Source organism: Hippocampus zosterae, chromosome 6 (assembly GCF_025434085.1).
Source record: "Hippocampus zosterae strain Florida chromosome 6, ASM2543408v3, whole genome shotgun sequence".
Taxonomy (NCBI): domain Eukaryota; kingdom Metazoa; phylum Chordata; class Actinopteri; order Syngnathiformes; family Syngnathidae; genus Hippocampus; species Hippocampus zosterae.
Window position 1 is genome coordinate 21,613,056 of NC_067456.1, and position 14,338 is coordinate 21,627,393.

Sequence of the window (14,338 nt, forward strand, 5' to 3'; positions counted from 1 at the left end):
GTTCGGGGGTTGTGGTGTTGGGGTGTTCGTTGTTTGCGTGTGTGTTCTGCATGTCCACGTGTTTGTGTATTGGCGGGTGGTGATGCCGGAGCAATGTCTGTGTATCCAGTGTGGGTGTGTTGAGTTGCATCTGAGTGAGGTTTGTCTGCGTGTGATGATTCTATTGCAGCTATTGCAGGTCCAGGTTTGGGGGGGTGGTCTTGTGTTTGTTGTATCTCTGTTGGAGTTGTCTGTCCGTGTTGCGTTTGAGGGTAGTGTTGGTGAGGCGAGTGTGTTGTTTTGGTCTGTTTGTGCTCTGCTGCCTGTTGGTGTCCTACGAGGTGTTGTTGTTCGTGGTGGTGTTTTGGGATGTAGTCTGCATTTCCATGTTATGTTGTATTGTCTAGTGTTTATGTTTGTGCAATGTTTGTGTACCCAGTGTGGTGTGTGGTGGTTGCATCTGAAGGATGTCTGTCTTCTTGTAATCTGTTGTGTGCAAATGTCGCATGTCCAGGTAGTTTGTTGTGTGTGTGTTTGTTGCGTGCGTGAGAGTGTCTGTGTGGGCCCCGGATTTGTCTCTATGTCCCCCGCCTGGAGCAAAAGGTCCGCCCGCCACCCTGCCAGGTTCAGGGGGCGGTTAGCCGAAAAAAAAAAACGGCCGTAAGGGCACCCCGTTCGGGGTGCAGGGATTGGTTCCTTGATTTGTCCCCCCGTTCGGGGGGAACCCTCCAACTGCGAGTAAGCCAAGGAGTTTGGAGGTACAGCAGGTTGACAGCAGTGTGATCGAGCAGATTAGATAGAGTAGAATTTGAATGGGGCTTCACTGATTTATTTCATACAATTCATATCTAAAACACAGTTGAAAAATATTTGATTGTTAAAATATTTAAATACAAGAACTATATCAAGAAATTAACAAAACAAAGTTTTTTTAGTTAGGAGAAAAGTCTAAAAACATATCACAAATGACAAACGTTGTGCCTCTCCTCCTCCTGTTCTTCAATGAAGCTGATCACCCTCCAGCTCCCGTTAGAAACATCGTGCTGCTGAAGGTGTGCCGGCAGAATGGTTGTGATACAGGAGGTGCTGTGGACTCTCCCAGAAACGAGGACCTAGTTTAGTTGTAGATCCAGTAAAACATAGTGCAAATGTGACATTATTTATAATGCACAGTTACAGTCTTGTGAATATTAAAAAATGTACTTCATGTAATGCAGGAAGCGAATATTTCAAACGAACTAAGGCAGCAAACAGTAAGAGCAAAATCGTGTTCCAAACATTAACTCTTTTTTAAAATGTCAATTAGCTTGTGAGTAATAAGACAAAATGTGACTGTCAGACAGAGAACTGTCAGAGCAAACGGCAGATTTTAGAAAGTCCTGCCGAAATAAATCTGCACCCGACTGCGACTGTCAGCGTTGAACTGCCGCCATTGCTGTCAAAGTCAGACACATCTCCAAAATTGTTGGAGCAAATTTTTAAGCAGGCTTCATCTTGATAAATTGACCACGTATTTGACATTTACACCATAACGTTACCGCCTAAAATAATCGTAAAACAAAATTTTGTGTAACAACAAGAGTAATATGTACCCCAAAAGCTTTCAAAGCGTCTGAAAGTTTTCTCCTCCGTTTTTGTTGGGGCTTGGCTCGAAATGCATCATGATTGGCCGCCCGAATCCTCGTGTCTGTCGGACGTGCTCTCATTGGTCTACAATACCATCACGGATGAATAAATACTCAAAGGGCTTGCCAGGCAAGCCCTTTGAACCCTTTAAATACTCAATGGGCTTGCCTGGCAAGCCCTTTGAGTATTTATTCCATATTGCCCACTAGTTCACTAGTAAGGTCATTTTGACGCTTACTAGTGAACATGTAAGGCCATAAATGTGCCCACTAGTTCACTAGTAAGATCATTTTGAGGCTTACTAGTTGACATGTAAGCCACAAAACGCCCGCTAGTTCACTAGTAAGATAATTTTGAGGCTTCTAGTGAACATGTAAGCCACAGAACGCCCACTAGTTTACTAGTAAGATCATTTTGACGCTTACTAGTGAACATGTAAGCCACAAAACGCTCACTAGTTCACTAGTAAGGTCATTTTGACGCTTACTAGTGAACATGTAAGCCACAAAACGCTCACTGGTTCACTAGTAAGGTAATTTTGACGCTTACTAGTGAACATGTAAGCCACAAAACGCCCACTAGTTCCCTAGTAAGATCATTTTGACGCTTATTTATGAACATGTCAGCCACAAAACGCTCACTCGTTCACTAGTAAGATCATTTTGACGCTTACTAGTGAACATGTAAGCCACAAAACGCCCACTAGTTCACTAGTAAGGTCATTTTGACGCTTACTAGTGAACATGTAAGCCACAAAACGCCCACTAGTTCACTAGTAAGATCATTTTGACGCTTACTAGTGAACATGTAAGGCCATAAATGTGCCCACTAGTTCACTAGTAAGTTCATTTTGAGGCTTACTAGTTGACATGTAAGCCACACATCGCCTACTAGTTCACTAGTAAGATCATTTTGAGGCTTACTAGTGAACATGTAAGCCACAAAACGCCCAATAGTTCACTAGTAAGATCATTTTGACGCTTACTAGTGAACATGTAAGCCACAAAACGCTCACTAGTTTACTAGTAAGGTCATTTTGACGCTTACTAGTGAACATGTAAGCCACAAAACGCTCACTAGTTCACTAGTAAGGTCATTTTGACGCTTACTAGTGAACATGTAAGCCGCAAAACGCCCACTAGTTCACTAATAAGATTATTTTGACGCTTACTACTGAACATTTAAGGCCATAAATGTGCCCACTAGTTCACTGGTAAGATGATTTTGACGCTTACTAGTGAACATGTAAGGCCATAAATGTGCCCACTTGTAGTGCTAGTGACATTACACTGTACTTGCATTAAATGCAAATAAGGATGATTACGAAAACATGTAACGGTATCCTATTGGCTGTACGTTTCAAAATAGTGTCATCCCACCAGTCAGGGCTCATGATTTTGGAAATTCTGTGCCCACTTAGTTTTTTAAAACAACAATGGCGGACAGTGTCCTGAGACGTATTCGGCGAAGGTGCAGGGCAATAGAGAGTGCCTGTCATCAAGGGTCTGCCGGTGAAAGTGAAGCACGCGCGATAAACATTTCAATTGCTAATTTAAGAAGAGTTAGTGACCAGTTTAGCGCTGATACTATTCAAAGTTTGATTCAAAGTCCAATAGATCTCCGATCTGTCATCATTGCGGGACCCACTCCTAATGGTGGACGTGTTTGTTCCCATGTGGCACATCGTTTGCACACAGGTAAAATGGCTACCATTTTTTGTCATTGGTTTTTCGTATGTATTTTTATTCGAACTACACACGGGTTTTACTGACGACTTGCTGTGACTTACCTTCTATCACCCTGTCAAACGTCGTTTTATACCAGTGGTTTTCCTGCAAATCAGTAGACTATTAAGTAACGCGATGGCTGTACACTTTTAAGCAATAACTAGTGATCTTTTAGTTATTCAATTATAAGTTTGAATTATTTTTTTCTTGAGTAAAATTGTTAGAGAAAATAGCTGCTCGTGGTTTTGAAGCTGCATATACTTTTATGTACATCTGTGTCTATATGCCTGTACTGTATACAGTATATAAAAAACACGTAGTGATTCGTTTGCTTGAATTCCTTAATCCTTTTATTTCCATACTTTAGGTAGACGAGGAAGACCAGCACTTGACATTACAAGTGATCAAATTGAACTGCTCCCCACTCAGGGCTTTACAGTGAGAGCCATCACTGAGATGTTGTGTTGTTCCTCTTCATACCTGCATAAAAAAATGAAGTTTTTTCAGATTTCAGCCAGAAATAGATTTACTCCCATTCATGATGTTGACCTGGAAGAGCATGTCAGAAGATTGCACAGCCAATTTCCCAGATCAGGCTCGGAAGCAAGTGTTCTGCTACATACTCTTGTCCCTTCATGTATATATCATTATATTCATTGTGAAAGTGTACTTTCTTTATTGTGTTGTTTTATGAACCTGTTGCAGATGATGAGGGCATACCTGCGTGCTGATGGTATTGTAGTACAAAGAAAAAGAGTTCGAGAAATCCTCAACCGTATTGAGCCAGCTGCTGCAGCCCAGAGATGGAGCCAGACTGTGGCTAGAAGAACATACTATGTGCCATTCCCCAATAGTTTATGGCACATAGATGGGCATATGCGTCTCATTCGGTAATAAGGGATCATCTTATATTTGTACTCGTGGGAGCATTAGAAAGCCATATTGTATGGACAGCACAGATTAAATTGAATTTTATCATTTGTATATCCAAGTTACACAAACTCCAAATTGCCTCCATGTAGTCTTAAGTGCACAGCAATACCTTCTCTACCGAGATGATATTTCAAACAAGATATGAAACTTGATTGTTTTCTTGTATTTAATCATTATTCTTTTCATGTTTGTTTTACAGGTGGGTGTTTGTGACACATGCCGGCATTGATGGGAATTCCAGGCTAATAACGTACCTTCAACTGGAGCACAGACAACACAGCTTTGACAGTGTTGAAATATTTTGTCCAAGCCACCTGCCTGTATGGGTTACCCTCCAGAGTAAGATCCGACCATGGTGGTGAAAACACTGGTTGCTCTTTTAATGAACCTACTGCAGGGACAAGACACCAAAATTATTTCTAGCTCCAGCCAACACCCCCTCACAATTTACTCACACCTCCCATGGCCTGATTATCCACCAACAGGGGCCCTTTTTGGATTATCATTTTGGCATAGGAACTTTCCTTTCCTATCCTAACCGAGTGAGATGAGCCGGTAGCACCTGGAGCAAAGATCGTCTAAATTTTAATAATGCTTAGGAAAGGTTCTGACCATCCTTTACGAAAGGAAAGGAGATATATTATGCAGCAGGAATATTTAAAGGGGAAGTCTTTTTTTATGTTGTTGTTGTTGTTGTTGTCGACCCCACCCGTGCCCCGACATTGGGGGACCGGGCCCTCACTCCGTCTCCCGGATCCCCAGACCCCCCTCCGCCGCCCAGCGGGCGAGCAGGGCCGCCACTCCGCTTGGGTTTCGCCAGAGGTCCTCCGGAGTCAGTGTGGTGGGTATGTTTGTGCAGGTGAACAGGTGTTGTGTGTCGTGCACTTGCGTGCCGCATAGCGCACAGAGTGGTGTTGGGTGTGTGTCCGGTGTAATGTTGTGTAGGTAGGAGTGGAGGGCTGGTGATTTGTTGGTTCGGAGTTGTGCTAGGAGTTGTCTGGTTCTGTGTGGTAGGTCTTGCTCTGATGGGTCTATTTCTGGTGCTGGTGCATGTATTACTTTGTTGTGTTGTCTGGTGTCCAAGTGTGTTTGTACAAAGTGGGTGTGTATGTCTTTCATGTTCTGTTTTATGGTGTCGTTGTTGGTGTTCTGTGGTGCTGTGTCTTTGTTGTGTGTGTAGTTGTTGTTGTGGAAGATTGTTTGTTTCTTTTGTCTGGGTGGTGGTGGTTGTTGAGTGAGTGGGTGTAGTGGGTGGGTTGGGTGTTGGGCTTTTTGTCTGATTTGCGATGCGTGTAGTTTTAGATGGGTGTTCAGTGGGAGAGTTTTTGTTTCCTCATGCAAGTGTTGTATGTTTGTGTCTTGTGTGCATCCTGTTGCTATTCTGAGTGCTGTGTTCTGTGTGGTCTGGAGTTTTGTCTTGTTTGTGTCCGATAGTGTTGGTGACCATATAGTGTTTGCGTATTCGAGGCGTGTGAGTGTGGTTGCTTTGTATGTGGCGAGTATAGTTTCTTTGGATTTTCCCCAGTGAGTGGTTGTTAAGGCTTTAAGTATTTTGTTTGATTGCTTGGCGCGGGTTAGAGTGTGTTGTGTGTGTTTTGAGAAGGTGAGTTTGGGGTCCCATGTTAATCCCAGTATTTTGGGTTCGCGGACTGTGGGTAGGGTGGTGTTATCTATTTGTAAAGTGAGCCTGTTGCTGTATTCTGCCGGATCCGGTGTGAACAGAGTGGTGGTGGTTTTGTCTGCGTTGAGTGTGAGTTGGTTCTGTTTTGTCCAGTTGTATATGTCGTGGAGATATTTTTGTACTTGTTGTTGTGCCTGTTGTGGTTTGACATGTGTGGATAGAATGGTGATGTCGTCTGCATATGTAACTGTGTGTACATTTGGAGGTGGTTGTGGTAAGTCTGCCATGTATATGTTGAATAGTGTTGGTGAAAGTACTCCCCCCTGTGGTACCCCCGTTTTCGTGTTTCTATGTTCTGATGTTTCCCCCCGGTATTGAGTGTATTGTCTGCGTCCCCTTATGTAGTTGAAGATGTATTTGATGATGATGTTTGGGGTGTTAGTGTTGTTGAGTTTGTTTGTGAGTGTGTGTAGGTTTACCGTGTCAAAGGCTTTGGACATGTCTAGGGCTATGGCAACTGTTCGTTGTGGTGGTTTTTGTTGATTGAAACCTGTGGCTATGATGTTGTGTATGTGGTGTAGTGCTGTGGTTGTGGAGTGTTGTTTTCGGAAGCCGTGTTGGTGAGAGGGTAGTTGAGTGTTGTTGGTAATGAAGGGTAGTATTACCTTTTCCATTGTTTTGGCTATTGGGCTGAGTAGTGCTATTGGTCTGTAAGATGGGCCGAGTGCGTGGTTTTTGTTGGGTTTTGGTATTGGGATTATTTTTGCAGTCTTCCATATTGCGGGGATGGTGTTGGTGTTGAGTGATGTGTTGTAAGTGTGTGTGAGTAGTGTTATTGCTTTGGGGCCTAGGTGTTTCAGATGTCTGATGTTTATGTTGTCTGGGCCTGTGGAGTTGTTTTTTTTGGAGCGCTGTAGTGCTTGTTTGACTTGTTGTTCTGTGATGGTTATGGGCGTGGTGTTGAGTTTTCGTATTTTGCGTTGTAGTTGTCTGTATGTTCTGTTGGTTTTGTGTTGTATTATGTTGGTGAATTGTTTGTTGAATGCTCGTGCTTTCTGTTTGTTGGATATTGCCGTGTGTTGTCCAAACTGTATTGTGGTGTTTTCTGGTGCTTTTTGTTCTTTGTTTGATAGTCTTGTTACTGTGTTCCAGAGTATGTGTTGTTTGTGTCTGTGGTTCCATGCATCCGTTAAGTGTTCTTTCCATAGCTCTTGTTTGTGTTTTTGGATTTGTGTGTCTATTTCTTTGTTTAGGTCTGTGATGCGTGGGTCTTGGTGGTTTTGTTGTCTGATGTCGTTTCTTTGGCTGATGAGTGTTCTGATGTGTTGTGGTAGGAGAAGTGATTTGCTTTTTATTTTTCCGTGGGGTATGTGGTGTTTGTCTGCTTTAAGTATGAGGTTTGTGAGCATGGTGTTGGCTGTGTGGATGTTGTCAGGTATGGTTATGTTCTCCAGTGCTGATTCTATTTCAGAGGTGTATCCTTCCCAGTCTGCTTTCCTGTAATTTGTGTATGTTTGAAGGTGTTGTTGTAGGCGGAAAGGAGCACGCGTGTTGTGTGTGATTTTGATAGGAAGGTGGTCTGAACTGAGTGCGTGTATTGTGGTCCATGTTGTTCTGTTTGTGATGCTGTTGCTGGCTGTTGTGATGTCCGGTGATGTTGGTTGTTGGTTGATGTTTGTAGGTTTTCTGGTGGGTGTGTTTGCGTTTAGAGTGATTTGTTGGGAGTTTTGTAGTATGTCTGCAATGAGGGTGCCTCTGTGGTCGTCGTAGGGAGAGTGCCATTGTGTTGAGTGAGCGTTGATGTCTGCGGTTAGAATGGTGTTGTTCAGCGAGTTTATGTATTGGAAGGTGTTGGTGATGTCTGTGTCTTCTGTGGCGTGGTCTGGTCGGGTGGTATCTCTGGGGGGTATATACATGTTGCATATGTGTAGTCTTTTGTGGTTGGTTATGTGAATCTTTACGGTTTGAATTTCTGTAGTGTTGGTGTTAATGTTGTTGGGGATGTTCATGGGAGTGAATGTGTATCTACTGTATATCTATAAAAAAAATCCTCGTCTCACCCCTCAGGTGGTGTCCATCCCTCATTCAGCTGGGGTCCTCTACCAGAGGCCAGGAAGCTTGAGGGTTCTGCGCAGTATCCTTGCCGTTCCCAGCACTGCACATTTCTGGACTGAGATGTCCGATGTTGTTCCCGGGATCTGTTGCAACCACTCATCATCTAGTTTGGGGGTCACTGCCCCGAGTGCTCCGACCACCACAGGCACGACTGTCCCCTTTACCTTCCAGGCTCTCTCCAGCTCCTCTCTGAGCCCTTGGGATTTCTCGAGTTTCTCGTGTTCCTTCTTTCTGATGTTTCCAGCACTTGGGACCGCTACATCCACTACAACGGCTTTCCTCTGCCCTTTATCTATCATCAGGATATCTGGTTGGTTCGCCATTACCATCTTGTCAGTCTGGATCTGGAAGTCCCATAGGATCTTCGCTCTGTCATTCTCCACCACCTTCGGAGGTGTTTCCCATTTTGACCTTGGGGTTTCCAGTCCGTACTCCGCACAGATGTTTCGGTAGACTATGCCAGCCACCTGGTTATGGCGTTCCATATAGGCTTTCCCTGCCAGCACCTTACACCCTGCAGTTATGTGTTAGATCGTCTCAGGTGCCTCTTTGCACAACCTACACCTTGGGTCTTGTCTGGTGTGGTATATCTGGGCCTCAATGGCTCTAGTGCTCAGGGCCTGCTCCTGAGCAGCCAGGATGAGTGCCTCTGTACTGTCCTTCAGGCCAGCCCTCTCTAGCCACTGATGGGAATTCTTGAGATCGGCCACTTCAGTTATGGTCCGGTGGTACATCCCGTGTAGGGGCTTGTCCTCCGATGATGGTCCCTCTTCCAGCGCCTCATCCTCTGTTGCCCATTGTCTGAGACATTCTCTGAGTACGTCATCCGTTGGAGCCTTCTCCTTGATGTATTCATGGAGCTTGGATGTTTCATCCTGGACAGTGACTCTCACACTCACTAGTCCCCAGCCGCTTTCCTTGTTGCCAGTTCAAGGTTGCCATTGGCTTGTGGTACACCGAGGTACTTGTAGCTGTCCTCAATGTCTGCTATTGTTCCTTCGGGGAGTGAGACCCCTTCAGTCCGGACTACCGTTCCTCTCTTAGTCACCATCCGACTATCACATCCCGATGTCGCTGCTGTAGATCCTGGTTGTGTGGATCAGGGAGTCTATGTCCCTTTCACTCTTAGCATACAGCTTTATGTCATCCATGTAGAGGAGGTGACTGATCGTAGCTTCATTTCTGAGGCTGTATCCATAGCCTGTCTTGGTGATTACTTGGCTTAGGGAGTTCAGTCCTATGCAGAACAGCAATGGGGAGAGTGCATCACCTTGGTATATGCCACATTTGATGGACACTTGGGTAAGTGGCTTGCCATTGGCTTCAAGTGTGGTTTTCCACATCCTCATCAAGTTCGCAACGAAGGCTCTTAGGGTCCTGTTCACCTTATACACATCCAAGCATTCAGTGATCCATGTATGTGGCATCGAGTCATAGGCTTTCTTTTAATCAATCCAGGCTGTGCACAGGTTGGTACATCGGGACCTGCAGTCTTGTGCGACTGTTCTGTCAACCAGGAGCTGATGTTTGGCTCCCCTGGTATCTCTACCAATGCCCTTCCGTGCTTCGCTCATGTATTGATCCATGTGTGCACTTATCTTAGCCGCAACATGAGCTTCCAAAATTGTGGAGGGACAGGTTATTGGCCGATAGTTGGATGCGACTGCACCCTTTGAGGGATCTTTCATGATAAGGATCGTTCGCCCTTCGGTTAGCCATCCTGGGTGAGTCCCATCCCTAGGCAGCTGGTTCATTTGTGCTGCTGGGCGCTCATGGAGTGCTGTGAGTCTCTTTAGCCAGTAAGTGTGGACCGTGTCCGGGCCTGGTGCTGTCCAGTTCTTCATATTTGAGACTATTTCCTTCATGTCTGCCACTGTTATGGTAATTGGGTTCTGTTCAGGGAGGTGTCTGTGCTCCTCTCTTTGGGTGACCAGCCATTGTGCACTGCTGTTATGTGCAACCTCCTTCTCCCATCTGCCTCTCCAGTACCTTTCAGTTTCCAGTCTTGGTGGATCAGCTCTGTTGTTAGGACCCTGCCACTGAGCGTACACTTTCGCAGGTTGTGTTGCAAACAGCCTGTTTATTCATCTGGCCTCATTCTCTTTCGTGTACCGCTTTAGGCGGCTGGACAAGGCTTGGAGCCTTTGTTTCGAGTGCTTCATATATGGTCATCTGGATGTACCTCTCAGGATCGGCCTTTTCATCACACCTCTCTGGACCTCAGTCAATTGACTCACATCTTTCCGAGCCGCCTTGATCTTAGCCTCCAACCGTCTTTTCCATGGTCGGTAATGTATCTCATGGCTTCCATGGTTGCTCTTATAGCCAAGCATCTCAAGGATCACTGATGCTGAAGCGTATATCAGTTCATTTCCGTGATCGTTACGGTAAGGATCGCCCTCAGTGCTGAATTCACACTTTCCAAGAGACTTTCAGGTGGTACTTCACATAGCCGTTGTAATCGGATTCTAGGTTTCCCAGCTTTCATTCTTGCCATGATCTTAGCTTTCAGGTCAGTTGCTGCCTCGCTCAGCATTTCATTCATTGGGGCTGGCCTCCCAATCTCATCATCTGCATTCACTCTGGTATGAACTCCTCCTCTGATCTGGCAGCCTGGGGCCCCTCACCATGGAACCTGCGTTGTACCTCATCAATCTCAAGTTGTGACAGCAGTTGCCGTTTGTGGATGTTGGAACACTGAGTTACGAGTTGTTTCGTGGCCACCCGTGACTGTGGGTTTCGAAGTAACCATTTAGCCCACATTCTCTCCATGTAACCTCTCTGACTAGGCTTGCTTGAGTAGTAGCATTCCAACAGAGCCATGTTATTGCATCTTGCCCATCTCTGCTCCATTTTTCATCAAGGTGCTCTGGTTCCCCAGCACCTGACGCAGACCTTGTTTGGCCGGGCGACGTCTGAGCTGGCATGTCATTCATTTTATTGTCTCTCATCATTGTATGAGGTACGCATTAGCGTGAAGGCTCTTGCCCAAGGACCCACACTGGATGGTGTTATGTGCTCATTTTTTGCCCCAAGTGGGGAGCGGAGGGACGGGCGCTGGGGGGGGGACCATCGTGGTGGGGCGGGCCCCTACGCGGGATGTGCCACCGGACCGTGGCTGAGGTGGCTGATCTCAAGAAGTCCTATCGGTGGCTGGAGGGGACTGGCCTGGGGGACAGCGCAGGGGCGCTCATCCTGGCTGCTCAGGAGCGGGCCTTGGGCGCCGGAGCCGTCGAGGCCCGGATGTGCCGCGCCGGACAGGACCCGGGGTGTGGGTTGTGCGGGGAGGCGCCTGGGACGATCCGGCACGTGGCTGCGGGGTGTGGGATGCTGGCAGGGGGGGCCTGCGTGGAGCGCCATGGCCAGGTGGATGGCGTGGTCTGCCGAGGCATCTGTGCGGAGTGTGGACTGGGGGGCCCCGGGGTCGGAGTGGGGGGCACCTCCGAGGGTGGTGGAGGGTGGCGGAGCGGGGATCCTGTGGGACTTCCGGATCCAGACTGGCGGGATGGTGGTGGCGAGCCAGCCAGATGTCGTGGTCGTGGATGGGGGGCGGAGGAGGGCCGTTGTGGTGGATGTGGCGGTCCCAGGTGGTGGAGGCATCGGGAGGGGGGAGCATGGGGGGCTCGGGGGGTACCAGGGGCTCGGGGAGGGGCTGGGGAGGGCCTGGGGGGTGGGGGTGGCGGTCGTGCCTGTGGTGGTCGGGGCGCTCGGGGCAGTGACCCCTGGACTGGATGGGTGGTTGCGACAGATCCCGGGACCAGCGTCGGACATCTCGGTCCGGAGGTGTGCGGTGCTGGGAGCGGCGGGGGTACTGCGCGGGGCCCTCGGGCTTCCTGGCCTCTGGTGGAGGACCCGAGCTGAATGAGGGACGGACACCACCCGAGGACACCTCCTATTGGCTCCATGATAAGAGCTCCACCCAGCAAAGAATTAACCCTTTAAAACCTGATTCTGAGCTTTCACAATTATTTACCGCCATTTGCGTAATATCTACAGTATACAGAAGGAATCAAGCAATTTTTACCAATGTATCTGTAGGTGATGTTTATTTATTATGTACACAGAGATAAAGAGTAATGGCACAGCTCTGCAGTATCTTTCCACTTTTATATATGTATGCTATACTAAATAAAATGAATAGGGCACCATATAATGCAACAGTTATGCAACTCCCTAAATAATGATGTGAATTTTCAGTTGTTGCTAAATCAGTTAGGATGTTATAATTTGTGGTGTAGATGCGAATTTAGGAGAGCAGGACAATATATCGCATTGCAATTGGAGCAGCAGCTTGGTTGATGATGTCCCCAAACCGGCTCATCTATTATATTTGTCGTGCAATACAATGAAAATGAGCACAATTGCAAAACATAGGCTTCTTATATTTTAAAATAAAATAATCACATGTTTACCGTTCTGGGGTTTCTACAATCATGAATGGAGGCATTATTTCCAGCAGGTTGATGTTGTTGTTGTTGTTGTCGACCCCACCCGTGCCCCGACATTGGGGGACCGGGCCCTCACTCCGTCTCCCGGATCCCCAGACCCCCCTCCGCCGCCCAGCGGGCGAGCAGGGCCGCCACTCCGCTTGGGTTTCGCCAGAGGTCCTCCGGAGTCGGTGTGGTGGGTATGTTTGTGCAGGTGAACAGGTGTTGTGTGTCGTGCACTTGCGTGCCGCATAGCGCACAGAGTGGTGTTGGGTGTGTGTCCGGTGTAATGTTGTGTAGGTAGGAGTGGAGGGCTGGTGATTTGTTGGTTCGGAGTTGTGCTAGGAGTTGTCTGGTTCTGTGTGGTAGGTCTTGCTCTGATGGGTCTATTTCTGGTGCTGGTGCATGTATTACTTTGTTGTGTTGTCTGGTGTCCAAGTGTGTTTGTACAAAGTGGGTGTGTATGTCTTTCATGTTCTGTTTTATGGTGTCGTTGTTGGTGTCCTGTGGTGCTGTGTCTTTGTTGTGTGTGTAGTTGTTGTTGTGGAAGATTGTTTGTTTCTTTTGTCTGGGTGGTGGTGGTTGTTGAGTGAGTGGGTGTAGTGGGTGGGTTGGGTGTTGGGCTTTTTGTCTGATTTGCGATGCGTGTAGTTTTAGATGGGTGTTCAGTGGGAGAGTTTTTGTTTCCTCATGCAAGTGTTGTATGTTTGTGTCTTGTGTGCATCCTGTTGCTATTCTGAGTGCGGTGTTCTGTGTGGTCTGGAGTTTTGTCTTGTTTGTGTCCGATAGTGTTGGTGACCATATAGTGTTTGCGTATTCGAGGCGTGTGAGTGTGGTTGCTTTGTATGTGGTGAGTATAGTTTCTTTGGATTTTCCCCAGTGAGTGGTTGTTAAGGCTTTAAGTATTTTGTTTGATTGCTTGGCGCGGGTTAGAGTGTGTTGTGTGTGTTTTGAGAAGGTGAGTTTGGGGTCCCATGTTAATCCCAGTATTTTGCGTTCGCGGACTGTGGGTAGGGTGGTGTTATCTATTTGTAAAGTGAGTCTGTTGCTGTATTCTGCCGGATCCGGTGTGAACAGAGTGGTGGTGGTTTTGTCTGCGTTGAGTGTGAGTTGGTTCTGTTTTGTCCAGTTGTATATGTCGTGGAGATATTTTTGTACTTGTTGTTGTGCCTGTTGTGGTTTGACATGTGTGGATAGAATGGTGATGTCGTCTGCATATGTAACTGTGTGTACATTTGGAGGTGGTTGTGGTAAGTCTGCCATGTATATGTTGAATAGTGTTGGTGAAAGTACTCCCCCCTGTGGTACCCCCGTTTTCGTGTTTCTGTGTTCTGATGTTTCCCCCCGGTATTGAGTGTATTGTCTGCGTCCCCTTATGTAGTTGAAGATGTATTTGATGATGATGTTTGGGGTGTTAGTGTTGTTGAGTTTGTTTGTGAGTGTGTGTAGGTTTACCGTGTCAAAGGCTTTGGACATGTCTAGGGCTATGGCAACTGTTCGTTGTGGTGGTTTTTGTTGATTGAAACCTGTGGCTATGATGTTGTGTATGTGGTGTAGTGCTGTGGTTGTGGAGTGTTGTTTTCGGAAGCCGTGTTGGTGAGAGGGTAGTTGAGTGTTGTTGGTAATGAAGGGTAGTATTACCTTTTCCATTGTTTTGGCTATTGGGCTGAGTAGTGCTATTGGTCTGTAGGATGGGCCGAGTGCGTGGTTTTTGTTGGGTTTTGTTATTGGGATTATTTTTGCAGTCTTCCATATTGCGGGGATGGTGTTGGTGTTGAGTGATGTGTTGTAAGTGTGTGTGAGTAGTGTTATTGCTTTGGGGCCTAGGTGTTTCAGATGTCTGATGTTTATGTTGTCTGGGCCTGTGGAGTTGTTGCTTTTGGAGCGTTGTAGTGCTTGTTTGACTTGTT